This window comes from Zeugodacus cucurbitae, chromosome 3, assembly GCF_028554725.1.
Source record: "Zeugodacus cucurbitae isolate PBARC_wt_2022May chromosome 3, idZeuCucr1.2, whole genome shotgun sequence".
NCBI lineage: Eukaryota > Metazoa > Arthropoda > Insecta > Diptera > Tephritidae > Zeugodacus > Zeugodacus cucurbitae.
The window spans coordinates 65,972,488-65,994,906 of record NC_071668.1 but is presented as its reverse complement, the minus strand read 5'-3'; the positions used below and the strand labels follow the sequence as shown (position 1 = coordinate 65,994,906).

General features: G+C 37.8%; 1 protein-coding gene across 1 annotated transcript in view; it reads right to left on the bottom strand.

The window, feature by feature from the left end:
* LOC105208517 (cytohesin-1) overlaps positions 1-22,419 on the bottom strand; it is a 329,917-nt gene that overhangs the window by 244,581 nt on the left and 62,917 nt on the right. The window contains exon 2 of the transcript XR_008470638.1: positions 8,093-8,144. The gene's annotated coding sequence lies outside the window, so the exon portion shown is untranslated. The remainder of the gene's footprint in view (positions 1-8,092; positions 8,145-22,419) is intronic.

Sequence of the window (22,419 nt, the reverse complement as noted above, 5' to 3'; positions counted from 1 at the left end):
TCTCATGGCAATTTGGCATTTTTTGCTGCTTGCACTGCTCAAAGCAGTTTCAGTTCATGCGGCACGTTGCATGCCACCATTAGTGACGGCTGAAATTTCAATCAAACGTTGCAACGAAAAAACAGCAAATGGCGCAAAGTAATGAAATGGCAACACCGGGCATAGCGCAGGCACACCAAGTATAGTGGGAATGTAATGGGAGCCAAAAGAAAAGGCGAAGTAAAGCAGCGGGCTTCAAAAGTAGTGGACACCTTGATGAGTAGAATGTTTATAAAATGTTGCACAGTGAATGGAATCTACTTTTTGGGGCACAAATAAAGAAAGTAATAGTCTTACTTTCAAGGTGACGAAAAAGAAGAGCAACCGAACGATGCTTTGAGTCTAATATAAAAATTTTTCACTTTAAGTAGGAATCTCAAGGACGAACGATCAATCATAACACCAACCGAATTCATCTGTCTCAATTTTGTCTACAATTTTTGCCTTACCTGAAAAAGTACCCCGCCGTCGAAAAAATGTGAATTCATTCCGGTAATCTTGGACCTCGGAACTAGCGCTTGGTGAAACTCTAGTAATCCTATCATTACAAACGGCGATATTAGGGATCAATTCAGAAGCCAGTTTTCAAAACTGGTTGGAGGAAAGCATTGAGAAATCATCCAATCGCTTTTTCCTTCAATGTCCAGTATTCGCCAGACTAAAGTTAAAACACTTCGGTAGGTACATCTTCGGCTAACCCTGTGAAGTTACTAGAATCGACATTATGTGACTAAAAATAATAGAGTTCGCTTTGTCGGATCATGCCGGCCTTGGCGATTCGTCAGGAGTATTTCGGGTGTCACAAAGAACAACCAAACTCTACAAGTCCCTCATCATTCCCGTCCTACTTTATGGTGCAGAAGCGTGGATAATGTCAACATCAGATGAGCCGGCACTAAAAGTTTTCGAGAGAAAGGTTTTGCGGAAGATTGGTTATGATCCCTTAAAGAAGATTGATATTAACCTTAAATATTGGCAACGGCGAATACCGCAGAAGATGGAATGACATAGACATGGGCCAGCGAATAAAAAGACATCGGCTACGCTGGCTAGGTCATGTTCTTCGAATGGACGAAAGTGTTCGATGCAGTACCCACTGGTGGGAGCCGAGGAAGAGTTAGACCTCCACTCCGATGGAAAGACCAGGTGGAGAAGAATCTGTTTTCACTTGGCATTACCAATTGGCGCCTAACTGCCAAAAGGAGAGATGCGTGGCGCGCAGTTGTGGATTCGGCTATAACCGCGTAAGCGGTGTAAAGACAGTCGAAGCTGTCTAAGTAAGACTCTTTGTAGTTGACTTAAACTAATCTAAATGTTAAGAATGATTTATACGTCCCACATTACGATCAATAAAAAATAAGCATCCTAAAGTCGAAGCAACTCTTTCGTGTGGCAGCTCTATATCCTAAACACACAGGGTCTAGAAAATTACATGTAAGTGCAGATGGTCCGAGTCTTTATCGTTGCAAAGTGGAACACATTTGATTTTCACTTTCGCAAATTGGAGGGTGGTAAAAGGTTGCTGGTAGAAGACACCATTTACAAACTTCAAATCTTCATCAGACTACAAGAAACCCAATTATTCTTTAGCAATTACGCAATTTTACTTATAGATAATATATTTTTCAATTTAATAAACCTTTGATCTACAATTAGGATAAAGATTATAACCCTTATATTAATAGCACTATCTTTTTTCGGAACATGGTCTCTCTAATTAAGAATAGAACTTCTAGTACTGCTCTGGATGATTCATTGGGTTACTTTAAATGGAGAGGTTCACGAGAAGTTAAAAATGAAACGTTATGTCAATAGTCTCGTTTGTGGAAGATCGGAGATATCCGAGCCATAAAAATAAGTTCAAAGTGACGAAGAGTTATAGAAATCTTTTTTTTTTTGAAGTAAGGGTTTGTAAATGAAAGAATATTATTTGGAAAGAGGAGCAAGTACCAAATTTATCATGCCATTATAAAGAGTAAGAGGAGCTACTTCTTTTGGAACAAAGTCTGTATGGAAACAGAACAGTAATGAGAAGGGTATTTACTATGAAACTGCAAAAAATAGAGGTTATTTCATAATAGTCGAATCATCTACATTCTGACACATAAAATTTAATAAAGAGAGCTTGTTTTAAGCTACGTTTAAGGTCGTTCTTATTGCGGGTTATTATTGTGATGACTTTTGTATCACTTTTCAAAGTTCTCTTCTTCAAAAGACTATGGGACCTGAAAATCTTTTTATACAACTAAATATTCTCCAAGACGCGATAAATAGGTAGAGAGATCTTTCTCTTATTATTCAAAAATCTAATGCTTAGTCTACCAAGGATACCCACTGTATAACTCCCCCAAAGTAGAAGCAGAAAATCTGCCGAAAAAGTGTGACTTCAACAAACAGTAGTGCAGCAACTCAATTCAATTTAATTAAAAGCGACTGCCATGCAGCAGGCAACAGCAAGCGGCAATCACAAGCGACCGGCTTGCTGAGTGACTTGCTCAATACGGTGACCGGCCCTCTGGCCCAAGACCAGGCGACGGAACGAATTGGCAGCGAGCTGCACGAACGCAATGCTTGCCATACACACACAAACAATTCACCGTTGCTGATATTGCTACCACTGCAATTGTTGTTGTTGTAATACACAAGGCGCATTGCATGTGGCAGCAGGTGCACGCAAAATATTTGCTGCAATTTTACGTAAAACGCTTTGCTACCGCAGCGCAAATGAAAATATGCAGTTGCAAGCGGAGAAGAAAAATGAAAAAAATGGAAAAAAAAAACAAAAACAACAACAATAAACATTACTTTCAGTTCTTTGCATGGATATGCTTTTCTTCGCTATTCGCCATTTGATATTGAATACTTTTCGGGCGTTGATTAAGTCCGACGAACGTGTGCGGAAAATTGAAATGCACGAAATGAAATGAACCGAAGCAAAAGCGGTATGCTGCGGCGCATAATGAAGTGCCGTGCAGTGCTTCCAATCAGCATATTTGGCATGCCACATAGCGCCGCAAATCCAAAACATGTTGCCACGTGGCACAATGCAAAATGCGCTCTGATAAGACGTTGAGTGAAGAAGTGTTGAAGGCAAGCAAATTAAATTATGCAGCGTCCCTAACGGTAAATATATATATATATATATAATTATGTATATGAGCTTACATTGCATTCTAGCAACAACAGCTGTTGACCGCTTCGATTGTTCGCTGTTCATAACGGAAATGCATTCAGCAAGCTCAATTTAATACGATTTTCAGCCACATTGACCCTCTAATGACCAAACTTCCGCTTATTTGCTTATTATGCTCATTTAAACCATCCTGCATGCAACAGCACTCCGAGTCAGCGTCAATATGTATAAATGTATATGCGAATTTTCACATTCCAATTCCATATCCTTTGGAAAATCTCTATTGAATTCTACATTGACAGCCAAGTGCTTAGCGCTTAGCGCCGAGTGCTGTGTGCCGTGTGTTCGCATCGCACAACTTCATCTGTCTCACATTCGAACTTCATTAATTTCTATGCAAATCAAATTGACAACGCAATAAAATCTTAACCCATGCTGCGCCATATGTAAGTAAACACATAGTCAGTCATTGGTGAGTGTACACGCTCGTTTGCATATAATCGTATGTGAGGGCATGCAGTTTATCCAGTAGGAAATTAAGGCATAGGATTCATATAACGGTAGTTTTCGATGAAAATTTAAGCATGTTTCTGAATACTAATACAGACAACAGAAAATTGTTTTGAAAAATCCGTGAAATTAAGGCAACAAAGCACAGTTAACGAATTTTGCTGATGTCCTCTCAGGAATAGCTACATATGGACTTAATTATAGAAATACAACTTTGGAGATCCACCTTTTTCCGCTTGCTGTATTAAGCTTAGAAAGAAACTTTTGCCATTGAAGCCAATTAATGAAATAATTTTCATTTCAATTTGCATCATAAACTTTATGTTTTAGGAAAATAATAATGTATTGTAATGGGAGATCTTTGGATCTTATTTAGCTTATTTCAATAGTCAAGTGATGTCCACCTATCAATGATAGATAACTCAACATTACCTTCTAACTTTTCCCTCATTGCGGTAGGAAGTAGACAATGGACTGTTTCTTTTGTGCTTAAATCGAAAATACCAAAGTCGATAAAATAGTCTCAAAGACTCTAAGGAATACCCGATGCTGGGAGAAGAAAACAATCGCAAGTTTAGTACCTGAGGACACCTAAAACCTTTCATTCTATCTTATCTCGTTGAAAGGTTCTATATATTCTGTAGACTTCAATATAGCTCATTAGCTTTAAACAACTTGTACTTCTTGCGGAATAATGACGTAATAGTTAGTCGGAAAGATAAGGTGAATGTTGAGTTACTCAAACCGCTTAAGAATTGGTACTTTACTTGATTGCTGAAAGTTTTGTTCGAGAGATTTGAGTGAATCATGAATCCAATGTTTGCATACCATTGGATTCACGATAAGCCACGAGAATCCATTCAAAAAAGAGAGCTCTTACATCAAGAATCTTACTCAGAAGTTCTGAAACTGAATGACTACTTAAAAGGTGAAGCTGTGCGCCCAGTTTAAAAGGTCTTTAAAGTATTGAGAATAAACTGTTAGTCTATTATTATCTATATAAGTTGTTGCTCCGAAATTCTAATAGGTTTTTAAAGCTTTCGGGAGGAACTATTAGTCTATAAGACAGAATTTATTGAGTTTCAAGCAGGAATTTAACTAAATAGCAGTCTTTTTGATTGAATTCACGGTAAGCTAAAAAATCCGTAGAGAGGTTTATTAAGGAAAGGTTAACATGCGTTCCCATAATAGTCGAGGTTTAAGTAAACTAAATCTGAATTAGGTCAAGAACTGACGCATCCATCATTTGGGACATTTAGACAACGGCAACAACACAGAGATACATACTTTTCATGAAGAATATATTCTCTAAATTCATCTTTCCTACAGGGTCCACTGAGCCACTCGCACGCATAAATATCGAAACCAAGTGCAATATAATCACTGAGTAGCCTGGTAAATGCTGTCGCACGAATTGCGATGATGGCTGCCACTTGAGGCGCAATTAAACTGCCGCAATTCTACCATTCGTTGCCGCTGTCACAAAACACACATGTATACAAACATATATGAGCTGGTATGGCTGTCCAAGGCAATGGTAACAGCCAACCAACGAACTAAGCAAGCATCCATCCATCCGGCAAAGCAGCAAAGATTTGTTAGCTGCGGTTTTTGTTGTTTGTTTATGCTGTCACACACGTTGACTGACTGACTGACGGACGGACGTAGAGACACCCTCATAAACAAACAGCACAGTACAGCTTTCGTATCATGTGCTGCAGCAATTGCTCCAACTACTCCCCAGCAGCTGCAGCAGCTGTAATATGTATTCATTGCCAACAACTACACTAATAAAGCTTGTAACTTCCCTAAAATCGGAGAAAGGCGCTCACTTACATTTCGTGCTGCGGCAATTTATAGTCAAAGCAAGCAGTCAGCAGCTGGTGGCGATGTGTGGTGTAAGGAGTGCGGGTGCCAACTCCCGCACGAGCGCTGCCACTAGATCAGCATCAGTCTCGTATACACTTATATGTATAACGGCAAGGCAGTATCTCAGCATCCACAATTCACTGTTGGTGCTCGTAATGCGTTAATAACGGGTTTGTAAGCTTTTCTACTTGTTAACACACACATACAACCACATATACCTCGTTGCTTGTGTATTTATGAGTTCATGCTCGCCTCGCCTCAAGTCCTGCAGCAAACGACGAAACATAAACTTTACAACATCATGCAACTTATCTGCATTCTACGCGTGCTCACATACACTTCTACGTGTTTGTATGTGTGGGTGTGTGTGTGCTTTTATGTGTGATGTATGCGCTTAGAAGGCAGCACTGAGATTTATGAACATGTGAAGGACGCGTGTCTGTCTACTCCTTGTTTAGTTAGTTGGTTGCTTGGTTCGTTGGTTACCTCTTTGTTGGTTGGGTGTTGGCTCAAGCTAAAGGCTCCCACTTGCGTGTTTTGCTGCTGTTGGAATTAAGTGAGTGATGTTGCATGCGAAATATTCTATACATATCATGTTGTTTGTTGGTGGTGTGAGGATCATTTTATGCAATTTGGATCACTAAGGCAGTGCTCAATTTATTAAGAAATTCGTTATTTCACATGCGAAATTAGCACATCGAATAACAGTTTTCGCATATAATAATTTCCGTTATTTTATTATTGAACTGCTATTATTTAATTAAGGAAGTCATACAGAATACGGCAAAACTTAAAATAATGGGATACAGTTTTAGTGTAATCAGCCGAGGGAGTAAAAATTATAACCTCGACTCCATTGGAAATCTTATATCGGCCTTCACCATTGTAATAAATGTTTAAGGAATATAATATATAATATATATATATATAGTTTGAAGTATTCAGCTTATGTTAGTCAAGAGGAAACTCCATAGAAACTTAGAGTATGAAAATAACTTTCTCTGAAGGTTTAGAACTGAATGACTCAACATAGACGATGAAGCTTTTGCTCTTTGCTCTTTGCCTAGAAACTATTAGTCTAGAACGGGGACTTAGGCTATTAAGCTTTTGCTCAGGAATTCGTTCGTTGGTCTTTAAAGCTTTACGAGAGAACTACTAGCATACTATTCGATCGACGCCGGTCATTGCTAATAGGTTACAGCTCGAAAGAGCTCTTATATCGGTTAACTTCCTCTGAAAGTCTTGGGCTGACCGGCTACCTTCAAAGTGATAAAGCATTTGCTCAAGAGTATACCAATTTTGATAGGTCCTTAAAGCTTTACAAAGAAACTAATACTCTACAATAGATATTTAGAGCTCAAAGTTGAGTAATATGCGGCTAATAAGATATTGGGTCTTGGGCTGACCGGCTACCTTTAAAGTGATAAAGCATTTGCTCAAGAGTATACCAATTTTGATAGGTCCTTAAAGCTTTACAAAGAAACTAATACTCTACAATAGATATTTAGATGCCAAAGTTGAGTAATATGCGGCTAATAAGATAATCTTGGAAAAATACGATAGTAATAGTATAGTTCAATATGCCAGCAGCAACTACATGAAAATATATTTTTATGGGAAGAAACTGCGTAGACCAGGAAATATCTAATGATAACAGATGTTACTTCGGAGTTAGAGCGAGTCCATATATGCATGAGTCGTTGTTCTTTTGCGTCAATGGGAAATACTAAAGTGTATTTCGCCAAAATTGTTAAATACAGTATAATCCCGATTATCCGAACATCCAATTATCTGAACGCAATCGACACGGCTCTATTTGCCAAATTAAAAATGTTTTAATGGCTAAATTATTAAAAAAAAAAACGAAATAAATTATTAAAATTAACTCTATCTCATTATTCACTCAACGATTGTAATGAAATACCTGAAGCAATGAAAATTCTTAGCATTGGTGAAGGATGCGTTGGAGAGAATATTAAGGAGGGGCTGAACTACGATAGTGAAGACCCTGGAATCCAAATATTAACTGATGAAGAAATCATTGACGATTTGAACAGTAAGGAGAGAGAAGGTGGTAAAGATTGAAACTGGGGATGTGTGTTAAAATACGATAACACGCATAAGGTTTTGAAGCTCCAGATATTGCTTTTAAGTGGTTTGAAAAACAGGATAAATCGGATCCCATACAGTTGTAACAATTGAAGCGCATTAGGGACTTGGCCGCAAATAGAATAATTCAAATTTTGTTTGATTTGCTTTGAAATCGTTTATCCGGAATATCACCGGTTTTATTTGATCCGGATAATCGGGATTCTACTGCAAGCAAAATATTTCCATATTATTTATAGCATTTCTTTTGAGCTTAAAAGCTTTAAGGAAAATGGTAAAATTTTAAAAAATATAAAGAAAGCAAAAGAGTGGGTTGACAGATCAATATTTCAGTTCTCGAAACATTTGGACTTAAAGACAGATTTTTGTTATGCCTGCGTCATAAAATAGCTTCCATACTAAATTTTTTACGAGAGTTATTATTAAACTTACCGAAATGTAGACATAGTGAAATCTTTCCATACGTAACATATGTACAGCAGATCTGCAAAAAAGAATATATAAAACGGGTAAATAGTTATTTTTTTTCTTAGAATTTTTATGCATCTTTAGTTGGTTTAAATGTCTTTTTAATCAAATTATCTACTATATATGTTATCTCACTCTTTAATAATATTTTGAAGTCCCCTCAGAATATACTGATATTATTCTACTTCCAAGAATTTTTATTCTCAACAATCACAAAAGTGAGATAAATAGAACATCTTTCAGTATAGTGATGCCGTTCTTCGGATTATTATTGCATTCTTGACTCGATATTGTTGCGCCATTTCAGACGTCGCGGTTGAACTTTGATTGAAAGTGATTATCGAGCAATTCATGTGTGAATTTGAACCGGAATAGAAGACATTGAAACATGATACGACGCCGCGAATGGAATTATTTGCTCTTTCGAACATACAAATCTTTAAAAAGTGTGGATGCATTCCCTTTCCATTTTTCTTTAAAGCAAAGATTTATATGAATTACACTTTAATTTTTCATCATCTTATACAAACTTCTTCCAAGAAAAATAATTATTTGCCATTTGTCTTTTGTGACAAATAAGGAAATCATCAGAATGTTGGAGGAAAGCTTAAAGGCGATAGCAGAAAGACATACCACATCCGGTACTCGAAATTCACTCTAAAAAAAATCCAAAGTCGGAGCTATTGTCTTAATACTGTCTTAATTCCGCTGCCCGCTGAAACTCAAACGCTTTATCGTCACAAGACGAAGAAAAAAAAACAATTGAGAAAGCGCACACAGGCTGACTTGAAGTTTTCCTCATTTTGCGAACCCTTTATGGCAGTCAACTATTGTTGCTTTTGCTTTTGCCACTATGACGCAGTCGCCATTTTGTGTTGTCTTCTATATACTAGTATTTCAAGGCTGCAGCGGCGTTGCAGTTGCGCTTATGAGTTTGTGCCGAAATTCAATTGTCATAAATACCCGCTCATACTCGCTATTTGCCGCGTTGTCAACCCAAAAACCTTCAACCGGCCGCCTGCCACCGGTTCAGCCTCAACGAACTGCGCCTGAGCAGCATCACCGCCGATGGCAGTAACTGAAGATTGCAATGACAAAGTTATGCCAGCAACTTCTACGGCAACTTATGCTTGTGGCACAATGATGAGCAGCAAGCTATGCCAGCTGCTGTTGCACCAACTCACCAACTCCCAACTTGCCGCTGCCGCAGCGTCTCCGAGACCAGCTTCCAGTTGTGCGTTCGAGTTTTCGTTGGGCTGCCGCTCGTTTCATTCGTTCGTTTTTTTGCAGTTGTTGTTTTTGTTGCGCCACTTTGAATTTCAGAGTTTCTGAGTTTCTCAGTTTGTTGTGATGATTTACGAGTGTTTCTGCATCAAGCGGGGAATGTGCCGCTAACTATTGCCACTGCAACAACATTAACCAACGCCCAATTGTCCAATAATCCGCTTGCTGCACTGTCGCCGCCGCTCAGCCCGGGCTGTCAGCCTCATCAACGTTGTAATTCATCCTGGGCGCATGGCTTTCATTCAATTCCATTTTTGGGTGCAAATATTTCTTGTGCATACAGCGGCGGCAGCAACAACTACAACCGTTTTGTAACGGTAGCGGTATTGCTTGGCAGCCATTGGTAGTTGTTGGCTGCATATAACGGTAACTCATTTTTGCTGCTGACATTTTATAAAATATTTGGAGCAGTCGCAATAGCAGCAGTAGTGAAGGCTAAGGTCGTTCTACTTGCTTACACATACATATATACCATGAGGTGGTGCTAGGGGCTGCTGTTGGCGCTGAGGCGTAAACTTTTCAGCCTCACATTCATTCATAGCTCACATGTAGTTAGTAGTTTGCTTTGCAGAATATATAGTCACTACAGCTGTGCCAAAATTGACAGCTGACAGGAACCAGGTAGTGAACGCTGCAGATTATTAGAAGTAAAGGCTTCTGTTTCCCGGCTCATATTCCACTGTTGGCGAAAGAGATAAGCGAATATCCGCGAAATTTTTGACTTTCGACTAGTGAGATGAGATTTACTTCTTATATAAACTATCAACCAGCAAAATATGAAATTGGTGTTTTTTTAGAGAAGTATTCGAACAATAAATCAACACAGAACAATATCAATATAGAGAGGTCACATATATAATTGATGTTAACACTCGCACTTTTTTTGCAAATATTTTGATCTCAATTCTTATGAACGAATTGTAAATTAAAAAAAATCTCGATAGTGGATCCTGTCGAGGAGCTCACAGCGAGTCTGGTTTTGCTCTTATTACGATCCCGATGAGATTGGTACCCACGACCAGCTGAGTTTCCCACTTTCAACAACTTTTCTGGTAGCAGGGAATTTTATACAGAATCCACATCAAGAAAGTACCAATCCATATAGTACATACGCAGTCCCATCTGCTAATGCTAAGGTTACAATATTTCAAAAAGCGGAATAACCATCCGCCATCTACAATTTACTACAATGATAGTAGCGCCATCAGTTGGTGTGGCTAAATATTTATTGGACCACTTATGTCAGTTCCACGATGAACTACTCGACTACATAAAACTTTCCATAAAGCGTTTTCTTTTTTTAGATAAGGAAAATAAGAATTAATAAAGATAACACACTGGAACGGGATATAGAAGCTACTTTTTGACAAAACTCGATAACTTTATATACAATATAGTGAGTATTTTGTCGACTCAGGTCTTATTCTAATATTGAATTCAACAAAGCCTGCAGGTGCTAGATCCAATTAGAACTCTCCTACTACCACATATATAGTTTAAAAAAGATTTAAATTTTACGTTCCAAATTAGCATTGTGACTTGTATGATAGTAAAGGATGGATCTAGGAAGAAATATTTAATTAAACGGGCACAGCTGAAATTGGTAAAGGAAGTTAACACGATCAATATTTCAATATTTTCGGATAGCCAAGAGTATATTCTAGGTTAGGTTAGGTCAAAGCTTCTCCACGACAAAGATCTCCACGACTGCAGGTAATCTCAGCTAGATAGCTCCGACTGTCCTTTATGGCACCCAAATACTCCTAACGTATCGCCAAGACGCTCATTAGTCGCCAAAGTGCTTGGACTCTATTACAAAGTTCTTAAGTGGGCTAATGTCGATTCCAGCCTATACGTAAGGTTCGCCGAATGAGTGCTTAATTTCAACTCAGTCTGCCGAATGCTGGACATTGAAAGACAAAGTGCATGGATTATAAATATTCGCCTTGGATTATCATTTACATCGGGCTTAATCCGTAATCTCACCGAATGCATACCTATTGGACGATGACCAGTAAGCATACAAATGATTGTACCTTTCTAAGAGACAACAGCTGGAAGGACTCTTTTCGGTCCACCATGGACCATAGGTGCTAATTTACTTTACTGCGTATGTGCTAATTTTTGTCCAGCGCCTGTCGAACTTTCGCGAAGTCAGTGTATCCAGCGCTCTAGCGCCAGTGGACCACGGACTACCCACTTTCCTCCGACGTCAATCTTTCTAGGCCCCTTTTTATCTCCTTCTGCACATTTATTATGTATCTACAGTTACTAAAGTGAAGCTGTGTTGAAGTAGAAAAGAAACGAGTACGAAAATTAATAAAGAAATGATTTTCAACATTGTTTGAAGAAACTGATTCAAAAAGTATGGGTCCAAAACAGTAAGGTAATATCAGTTGAATCGAAGATGATAAATGTTCCATACATAGAAATCTCCTGGTATGAATGGAAGCAAATAACTTCAAAGATTTTTTGGTCTTAGAGTGATTAGGAGGTGCTTGTTTCATACGATAATCTGTATCCTAATTAAATGATAAAAGTAAATAATAACAGTAAAAACTCGAAAACAGATTCAAAACCATGAATTACCTGTAATCGAAAGATAATAACAATAAACACTCAGCATAATCCACATACAATACGCGCGCATATTTACGGCATTAAAACAGTTATATATGTATATAGGTGTCCATTAATAGTATATGCGACATAACTGGCAGCCAATCAACTGAGAAATATAGCCGACAGGCAACAAAATCAAAATGGCGGCACATAAACTACGAGCCAAACGAATTAATGAGTGTCCATGGAGTGATCACATGAACATGAACGCACAACTAACTGTTTTACATACACAATTATATGATTTTAATAGCGCGCATATACCGTTATGCAGAGTTGCCGCATATCTGGCAGCGTCGAAATGCGACGATTTATGACAGACCAACAGCAGCGGCAGCAACATCAACGCCGCATAAAAACAATCATAATTAAGAATGTGAGCCATGCAACTGTAACGACCGATGAGCGCGCACACCAACACACATACATATGCATGCATTTGTATATATGTATACCGGTGCATAAGCATAAATGCTGAGCTGCGTGAAATGGTTGGAAATTTTCGAATTTGATTACCTGCAAAGCGCGTTGCGGCAGCGGCAGTGGCGGCGGCGTCGGTCACTGGTGTGGGTGAAGCTGGTTGGTGTTTGTGCACGACAATCGGCAATCGATTTATGTGTCGCACATTTTCGCAATCGAATTGCAATGCATGACAATGATGACGTGGACGGCGACGACGACGACGATGAGCGCGCATCGTTGGTTGATGATGATATCGGCGCGACAGTTGCAACAACGCATACAAATGCATGTATTAATTGTTGTTGTTGCTGTTATTGTCACAGTTATTGCCGTTGCATCAGTTGCAGTTGTGGCAATGAGATATCATTGAATAATGACTGTTAATACCCTTCAATGTGGCCGCGCGGCTGCTGCTGCTGCTGTTTGGATATATGTGACGCGTTATGCAGCGGAGCGGTGGGCGGGTGTTGTTTGGCTGTAAAAATTGCAGAATTTGCGAATTTCGATAATGAAATAAAACCAGCAGCAGTTGGCGCCAACGCCGTCATCGTTGTTGTAGCAACGACAGCTATTGCAGTTGTTGTTGTTGTGCAACGTTGCGCCAGCTGCAGTTACAAGTTGCCACCGAACGCGCGCTCCTGCCACTTTTCTCCCACATCATTGTCAAATACTTAACACACATTTAAACACCAACAACGCAACATACCTCGAATGCACTACCACTACGATGTCGCTACACCTTCCGCCCTGCGCCGCTCCGCACTCTGCTCGTATTACACCAGCAACGCATTTCATCTGTGTCCTTCTTCGTGCGCATTGCATTTCATGCCATAAAAACGGCAACTTAATGCGCCTCTCATGATGCGGCTCCCATGCCGCAACGCGTCGCCATCATCATCATCATTCGTGGCGTTGCTCGTTGTTTTTACACACCGTTGCTGACACTTTTGACCCAATAAATCAAAAATTTCCGAAATTATTCTCGTTAATACCGTTGCAGCAGTATACGCCATCGCAATTGCAGTCCTTCGCATTTATTCATTCAATCACAAGCACACACACACACACTGACACGCGTGGAGACAGTGGTATAATGTTCGTGATAGATACTTCATGCGGCCGTCTGTGGCGGCAAAGTTCTTATGTAGCTGTTGGCTGTAGCCACCGCCCACCGCCAACACCTCGCACTTTGGTGACATGCCGATAATAATGTGAAATTTCACGCGGATGAACGTATTTTGATGCCATTTATGGAAATTTTCAGCGTCAGCGCGAGGACACTTTTAATTGTTCATGTCGATCGATGTCTGCATTTCTGCATAAATGTATGTAAATTGCAATGGACTGAGTGTGGCAACCCAGCAGGGATTCGTATAAGTGTCGAACTGGTGTAATTTTGGTGCGGCGATCATCAGTTATAGTACTAGTTCATGTTCTTCTTCTTGTAAATTATGTAATAGTTGTAGATTTTGGAATACTTAGCATCTAAATTCTAGACAATATTCAGTTTAGTGCAACTAGTTCATACTGCTCGCTAATTTTTCAAGATTTCACGAACTGACAAGAATCGATCCAGTTCTGAAGTATAGTAGTTTTCCGAAATAACGTATATTCGTTTTAACGAAAACCGCTTATAACGAACAAGCAAATTTGTTACATTGAGTACCTTAAATAACGAACATCGGGGATTTGTAAGTACTCGGTTTTACGAACAACATGAAGAAGACAGATGACAGAGGTAAAAAGACAATGTTTCATTATTTTATTCAGAAATTGAAGTCTAATCTTCTTTTAATTTGGGCCATAACATTTAAAATCTCTTCCTCCGTCACGTCTATATCTCTATGGATATTCAAGAGAGCCATTCCGTTCAGGAGTGCTTCTCCAGTTGTATTTCTTAAATATGTTTTAAGCCTGCGAAGTGAGGAAAACGAGAGTTTACTTGAAGCGACAGATATAGGGATTATTGCTCCAGTTTTGGATCTCTTTGTTTGATTTAACCAGTTCCTGAAAATATATTCAAAATTTTAGTTAGAAAATATAATCTGAAGAAATTCAGCAACGAAATCATCGGGATCTTCTACATCAGCGGTTAAGTTAAGACACTCAAGTATTTTTTTGCAAATAGCATAATTTTTTTAAATTTAAATTTATTTCACAACAGTTTGCTCATGGAACGAAAACTGAAAGTCATAATAAAAATTTTTCAAATTTTTCCTGTATTATGATTAACAATAAACTAAAAAAATAATAGAAACCTTATTGGTGACTTTTCAGTTCAGAACTAATTTTCAAAAGAAGTTTATTTTCGACTCACAATTCCCCTTAAATCTAAAAAAATCCAGTTCAGCAGCCACAGAGTTATAAGGCAAAGTCCAGTTTATATTTTTCTGGGTTTTTTAATTGGCCTACATTCCCACAACTTTTTAATACTATCCAGATACAATAGGTTTGTTTTTAGTTTAACATTTTCATAGTTTCAAAAAATTAAATTCTATCAGCAGAAAATTCGCCCCTGATTAGTAAAACAATTTGCGGATATTAAACTCATTTTTATTGAAAAACATTCCTCTAAGTGAGTACTCGAATTAACGAAAAAGTCGATGTAACGAACCGGCCTGACAATTAATGTGTTCGTTATTTCGGAAAACTGCTGTAGTAGAGGATTGAATCAAATTAGAAGGATGTTGGGGTAAAAAATCAGGATCAAGTGAGTAGCATGTTTGCAGACATGGTCTTCTTGTGCACAAGCGCTGGACCTACAAACATCGCATGAGATCGCCAAGCGCTCAAAAACAACCATCAAAAAGTAAAAGGTCCTTTGAACTGCTTTCTCTTAGCAAGATCCATATCGGCGCTATCATAGGTGTGCTCACTGGACACTGTCCGAAAGGTACACATACGGTGAGGCAAGGGATTCTGACAGATGCAAGCTACCAAAGCTGTTTGGAGGAAGGCGAGGTGGAATCATCTAAGCTTATCCTCCTCCTATGCCAAGCATTTGCTCCACTGAGGTTGAAAAGCTTTCGGAAACCTATTTGCTAGTATCGACATTAGCCCATTCAATAAATTTGTAATAGGTTCCAAGCGTTTTTTCGAACCGTTAGGTCTTACTGAGCCATTAGGAGTTTTTGGGTACCTTAAAGGACAGTGCTTATAGCTGTCCAAGTGAGATCTTCTGCAGGGATCTGCCTTTTAACCAAATTGGATCAGGTGTTTCGTTCTAAATGGAGAATAAATCGCTGTTTTTTTTCTATATAAGCTGGAACAGATATTTTTTACTACCATTAGTAATTTTTTTTTAATCAGTCATTGATCTCTGCGGTATACAAAAATTTGTTCGTAAAGCAAAAAATTATAATTTAAATTCAATACAAGATAGTAAGTGGGCATTACAATTAAGTGTTATTTGCTAAATTTTCATTTCAATGGCAATGGGTCATAAATGAAATGTCGGTTCTTCTAAATTCATTATTACCCCCTTATTGAAAATTCTTATTCCTTAAATTATAGTTCGAGAGTTCTTCAGTGATCCATTCCCAATCTTAAAAACCTCAATAACAGCTTCATTATCAGTTTCACCTCTCTGTTATAAATACTACCAGTGTTTCTATTTTTAAGGTGTGTTTTGTCTTGAGGTCAGAAATTTCCACTTTAAGTGGAAAGTGGGCGTGGCCCGCCCCCAAATCGGTTATTTGTAAATATCTCGCAAACCAATAAAGCAATATAAACCAAACTTTCTGCAGTCGGTTCTCTTATGTACCCCACCACACACCATGAAATTAGTTGAAATCGGATAATAACCACGCCCCCCTCCCATACAAAGGTTAGGTTGAAAATTACTAAAAGTGGGTTATCTCATTAACAAAAAACGTCAGAAATACTAAATTTTACAGGAGAAAGTGCAGGAGGATGCTGCACTCATATTTTTTTACAAAATGAAAAATGGGCGTGGCATCGCCCACTTATGGGTGAAAAACCATATCTCAAGAACTACTCGACCGATTCGAATGAAATTCGGTATATAATATTTTCTTGACACCCTGATGACACGCGTTGAAAATGGATGAAATCGGTTCACAACCACGACAACTTCCCATGTAATTCAATTTTGAACTCGATCTTATTCCTTCACTTTATAATATATACACAAGGAACCAAGGAAGATAGCGAAATAAAACCTTACACAAATACTGTACATAATCTGTGACATCACTTGCGAAAAAATTGTCGAAATCGGACTATAACTTTTCAAAGCACCGGATATCGAATATGAACAATTCAGTGTCCGATGGTAAATTTTCACCGAAAATTTCGGTAAATCTCTCAGGTATCTTAATTTAATTCAGAGGAAATATTTTTCTTCTAATAGTGTAACTTCTCCTAGCTCTCATATACCTAATTATAGGATTTTCAAATTGGGTCAAATTGTGTGTTATCTTAATAAAAATATATCAATAAATTGCGAGAGTATAAAATGTTCGGTTGCACCCGAACTTAGCCTTTCCTTACTTGTTTTTTGTTTGTTGCGATCAAGACGTATTTTAATTTTTTCGTGTGAAGCTCTCCTGCATCCTAACCATAGCCTAAACAATTTTTTTCTATCTTCAAAACTTATGCCGCAATTGGACTTTGAACCTTTGTCTTAACGAGTGCTAGTCTACATCGTATACACGCTCATCCTTTATAATGTAGTTATAGTATATTTTATAAATCAGTCAGCTTCAACTCAGCCTATAATATGTCAATTGCTAATCAACTAAAAATCTAAATCGACAACGAAATGGCGAAAACATTCGAAACTAAACACAAAACACAACCGCAACGAGGACTGGCGCGCAGCAACAATAGTTTTTGGGTTCTGTGTGTATGGTTTTGTGTTGGTGGCGAAAATACGCCGAAATAAATGTGCAAATATCCTGCAATATGGGCGCGATATGAGGAAATCAACACCTAAGCGCTACAAAAGAACATGCTAACAACAACAACAAATAGCAACGAAAGTTGTTTGCATATCGGCAGATTGACCGAAACGAAATGCTAGCGAATTGCCAATTGTTGTGTCGACTAGGCGCTACAAAACACAACAAATATTTGCCACAGACGCGTTAAATTGAAAGTAACGGTTGCATGAAACGGTTGAGTGTTTAGGCTGTTCGGTGGGAGGGCGCTGAGGGGTCTAAACAAAATTGGGCGCCAACTCGGCCACAACTAATACACAGTTTAGCAGTCGAGCAGAAAATGCACAGCTACAAGTGTGAGTAAGGCAGGCGGAGTGCGGTGAAGGTGGAGGTAAAAATCTCAACTGTGTTTGTGTGTTTCTATTGGCGTAGTGTTAGTGAAGAGCAAAAACTAAAGTGGTGGCTTAAAAGGGTGTGAAATTGTGTGCTTTTTTAGATATGTAACAGATTTTTTTCCTACTATGCCTGCTTTCAATTGTTTTTTTTCCATTGTTTAGTTGTTGTTGTTTTTGTCTAACGGTCTATAGCGCATTCATTCGTCCGTTTGAAAATTGCAATTTTCGAATATTTTATTGTGCGAAAAATGATTTTTTTATTTCCAATTTATTTAGAAAGGAGTTTTTCTCACCACTTCAACTTTTTATGCGAAGCGCATGGGTGAGGGGCTGTGTTTTGTGTGCGAAATAAAATTTTATAAACGAAAGTGAAAGCATTGTATGTTTTTGTGTTTCTGCTTTTTATGCGCATGTTATGCAGTTTTCAATTTGCCAAAAACGGTTGGAGCCCGTTAATGCCGCTACATATGTAGGGTTGCATTTCGTTAGACGAAATCATCGTTGTACGGGTCATATTTATGTGGCGCAAAACGCAAAAAAATGGCATTTCACATAACCGAAACAACATCAATTGAGCGAAAAATGCAAAACGACACAACAACAACAACAAAAGCGTACCAATAAACACACTTTAGACAGCTGAGCTGCGCTGAAAGACGGGCGACTAAACACCGTGCGTCCGTGTAATTGACTAAACAATCAAATAGCGTGTTGTTGCATGGGTTTCGGACATCGAATATGTTGTACTAAAAATTAATGATATTTTATTGGTTAGTGGCCTATACCAAAAGGGTTCTTGATGTGTTATTTGCCATCAACTACGTGAGTTTAAAGGGTGTTGGGTGTTGGCTATTGTTGTTGCGCTTCAATGCACCGTATTTTCAAATATTCACAGCTGTTAAATGCTAAAAAATGTGATTTTTTCTGCCATTACAAAAACAGAAAAACTATTAGTTTTCACGGAAGCTGCTAGTAAAATATATAATTGTTGTTGTTGCTATTATTTTAACGCTGATTAAAATGCGCATTGGAAGATGCTTGTTTCGGGCTCATTGATTTTAATTGCTAAATTTTTCGTTTGAACGATAAAATTACAAAAAAAAAATCAACAACAACAATAACACGCTTGAGTTGTTGCGTTGAAAAACAGGTGTTATTTGCTGCAATAATTATCTAATTGAATGAATCTCGCATGAAGGCAGTAAAATGACAACTGCGCTCAAGCATTTAGTGATAAAGTTGTATTTATATAAAAGTAAATTGCTCTATTATGCTGTTAGGAGCATTTAATTTGACTAAAAAGGCACAAAAAGCACTGCAAATAATTGTGAACGGAAGAAAATGGTTAGATGTATAGAATTTTATAATTTCTGGTTATACGTTTTGAAGCCTTGTTTATTAGAACTGCGTATATTTCTGGTTTTATACTCAAATCTTGAGTAAAAAGATAAAAAATGAAGGGTCTTCTATGAAACGTTTTTTAAAATCCTACAATGGCGAAAAACATAAGAAAATAGTCACGTCCAAAAAACGAAATAAATACTTAATTACTTAAAACCTTAAAAAAAACTTAATTACACAGCCGTACAAAAAAAATTTGTCTTGACCAGACCCCGAATCATATCAAGTTTTAAAAACGCTGTCCGCCATATTGGTTTTCTGGGGTTATGCCAAAACGCTCATCTGAGGGCATTAAATGGACCTCGGATTCGGATTCAGCGATACCAAAAACATAAGGCACACATAGCAGACCCCCAGTTCAAGACAATATTTTTTTTGAGTGGCTGTGTTATCAATGAGATTGATAACAATGAGTTAGAGAAGTTCAAAACCATAAATTAATTGGGAATGAGGCATGAAAAATATTCAGTGGCTCACCCATTTTTCTTGTTTTTATTCTCTACACGGATATATGTATATATACACCTTTTTTCACTTTAAAGAGATCAATATGTGTTTCAAACTGCTTAGGTCAGGTTAGGTTAGTAGGCAGACCTCTGCATATGCAGAAAGATCTCGCGTCGTCTGTTTTGAGCGCTGTCCTCTAACAAAATATACGACTCTTCTTCGTGGCTTTCATCCATTTCGACCCCAAGAAAAGGGAAGTATGCTAAACTCTTTTCTCAGAAACAAGAGAACCTGCTGGCGATCTACACCATATGCTGAAAAATATGAAAAAAGGACTTTAAGTAAATCGTGAACATCTCCGAAACATCTATGCCCTCACTTATTGGAAAAAAATCAAAGTACTTACGCTAGATCGAAGCTAAGACTGGCCTATTGGGAGCTTTACTTAATAGTTTTGATGATTTCTCAGCGAAAGTAGTCCTATGATATCATAAGTTAGTCTTATAAACAACTGATGAATCCAAAATAACTCAACTAAGAATGACTTATGCCACAACTATAGAAAATATTAAGGAATAATAAATATAATTGGGAGAATATAAAAACTTAAATCTCCATCGATTTTTAATTTTCTCGTAACTATTGTTTTACGAAAGTGAATTATGCATAATTCTAAATATTAGCATGCATAATTTCAATAAAGCTTCTAAAATCTAGAAATAGAAAATTGATACGATTTTAATAATGGTATGTCGTCGTCAATTATAACAAAAAGCATTATAATTGAGATACCCCGATGTTTATGTCCATGAATAGAATTATGTTTCTAAAAAAACGCTGAAGAGTGAATTCAAATTAAGGAAAGAGGGAAGGTTAATACTTGACAGTTTCTAAGCACCGTTTATAAGGTATTCAGAAGGCATGTTCTGTTAGTATTATCGGCTATTCAGTGTCTAGATTTATCAGCAATTCTATAACATTCCACTGAACATTTATAGGGACTCCAATAATTAACACACGGTTCCCTTAATGGTACCTTATTTGAGTGAGGTATTGAGGAAGGACTTTGAAGAATTTGTTAGACTTTGAAGAATTTGTTAGAAGTAATTGAGTAATTTGAGAGGAAATACGTTCCGTGCTCAAACGAAGAGATCAGAGAATAACCCTTGATGTCAAGAAGGATAGTTCTTATGATTTCTACAAATTTCTTAACATAATTGACTATATAAGATAACTTATTTTTCTTCTTGACTGGAGTGGGCACCGCTTACGCTATTATGGCTGACTTTACAACAACGCGCCATTCATTCTTCCTTTTGGCAGTTTGGCTCCAATTGGTAATACCAAGTGAAGCCGTGAGATCCTGGCCCTTTGGTCCTTCCAAAGGAGTAGAAGTCTCCCGCTTCCTCGCTTTTCACCAGTGGGTACTGCATCGGACACTTTCAAAGCTGGAGCGCTTTGGCCAATCGAACAACATGACCTAGACGGCGTATCCTCTGTCTTTTTATTCGCTAAACCATGTCTATGTCGTCGAATAACTCATACAGCCCATCGTCTCATCGTCTGCGGCATTCGCCGTTGACAATGTTCAGAGGACCGTAAATCTTCCGCAAAACTTTTCTCTCTAAGACTCCTAGTGCCGTCTCATCGGATGTTTACATCGTCCATGCTTCTGCATCATAAAGTAGGACGGGAATGATGAGGGACTTGTAGATTTTGGTTTTTGTTCATCGAGAGAGGACGAGTATTCGACGTAGGTTTTTTAGTAAACATAATGAAGTAACAATAGACTCGACGGTCAAATCCCAACCCCTGCTTAAAGCTTTCTTTAAAAAATTGTTACTAAATGCCAGCGTTTCAGGGTGAATAAACCATTGGAATTTTAAACTATTTGATTTTACTTAAATGTATATACAGAGGTAGTCAAAATTATTTACTCATCGGACGTTTTTTCACATGTTTCACAGAAAAAGCTTTCGCTTGTTGTTGTTGTTGTCGCAGGGTAACAAATTGCTATGTTGTTGTAAACCTTGATCTATTCCCGAGCGAATGAAGTAAGTTTGGCTAGAATAGCTAGAAATATGGCGGAGATATAAGCAAATGAACTGAAGACTCAAGCAGTAGTCAAAAGTAGTATTTACACACATTTTTTTTGCGTCAAAAGTATTTACACACGGCGATTTAGCCTTTATCCTTGGATTTGGTTTGAGCAAAAGTAGTAATTTGATTCTATTGCATTCTTAACAACCTAACTCAGCCTTAAAATATAAAAATTGGTAAATAAAATATCGAAAACAAAGGAATTATCGATTATAACTAGATTGGAGACTGTTACTAAGTTTAAGACTCGGGTTTAGGCTTCGGAGTTAGTTAAAATTTATAGAATTTGATGGAATACTGTTTATAATGTTATTAAAAAGAAGGAAACGAAGTATTGCAAGGGCAATTTAAAGATAATTGGGCGGAAACCTGTGATAACTCAAAAAGAATGCAGAAGATTGGTAGGAACTGTCATACAAAATCCCACAATTAGTCCTCTTAATATTGCAGCATCATCGAATCAGCATATTGCATGAACAGCCAATGATGCTACACTGCTAAGGACATTTAAAAATAGAAACATAAATGCATACGTTGTGCATAAAGTTGACCACTACCGAAAACAAAAAAGTTTTATTTTCGAAACCAAAAAAAGCGATATGCCTCTCATTTGCCTTAAAATGCATGCTAAAGCCTGTCGTGGACAGATAAGGCTGAATTTTAGTTCCAGGGCTTCTTT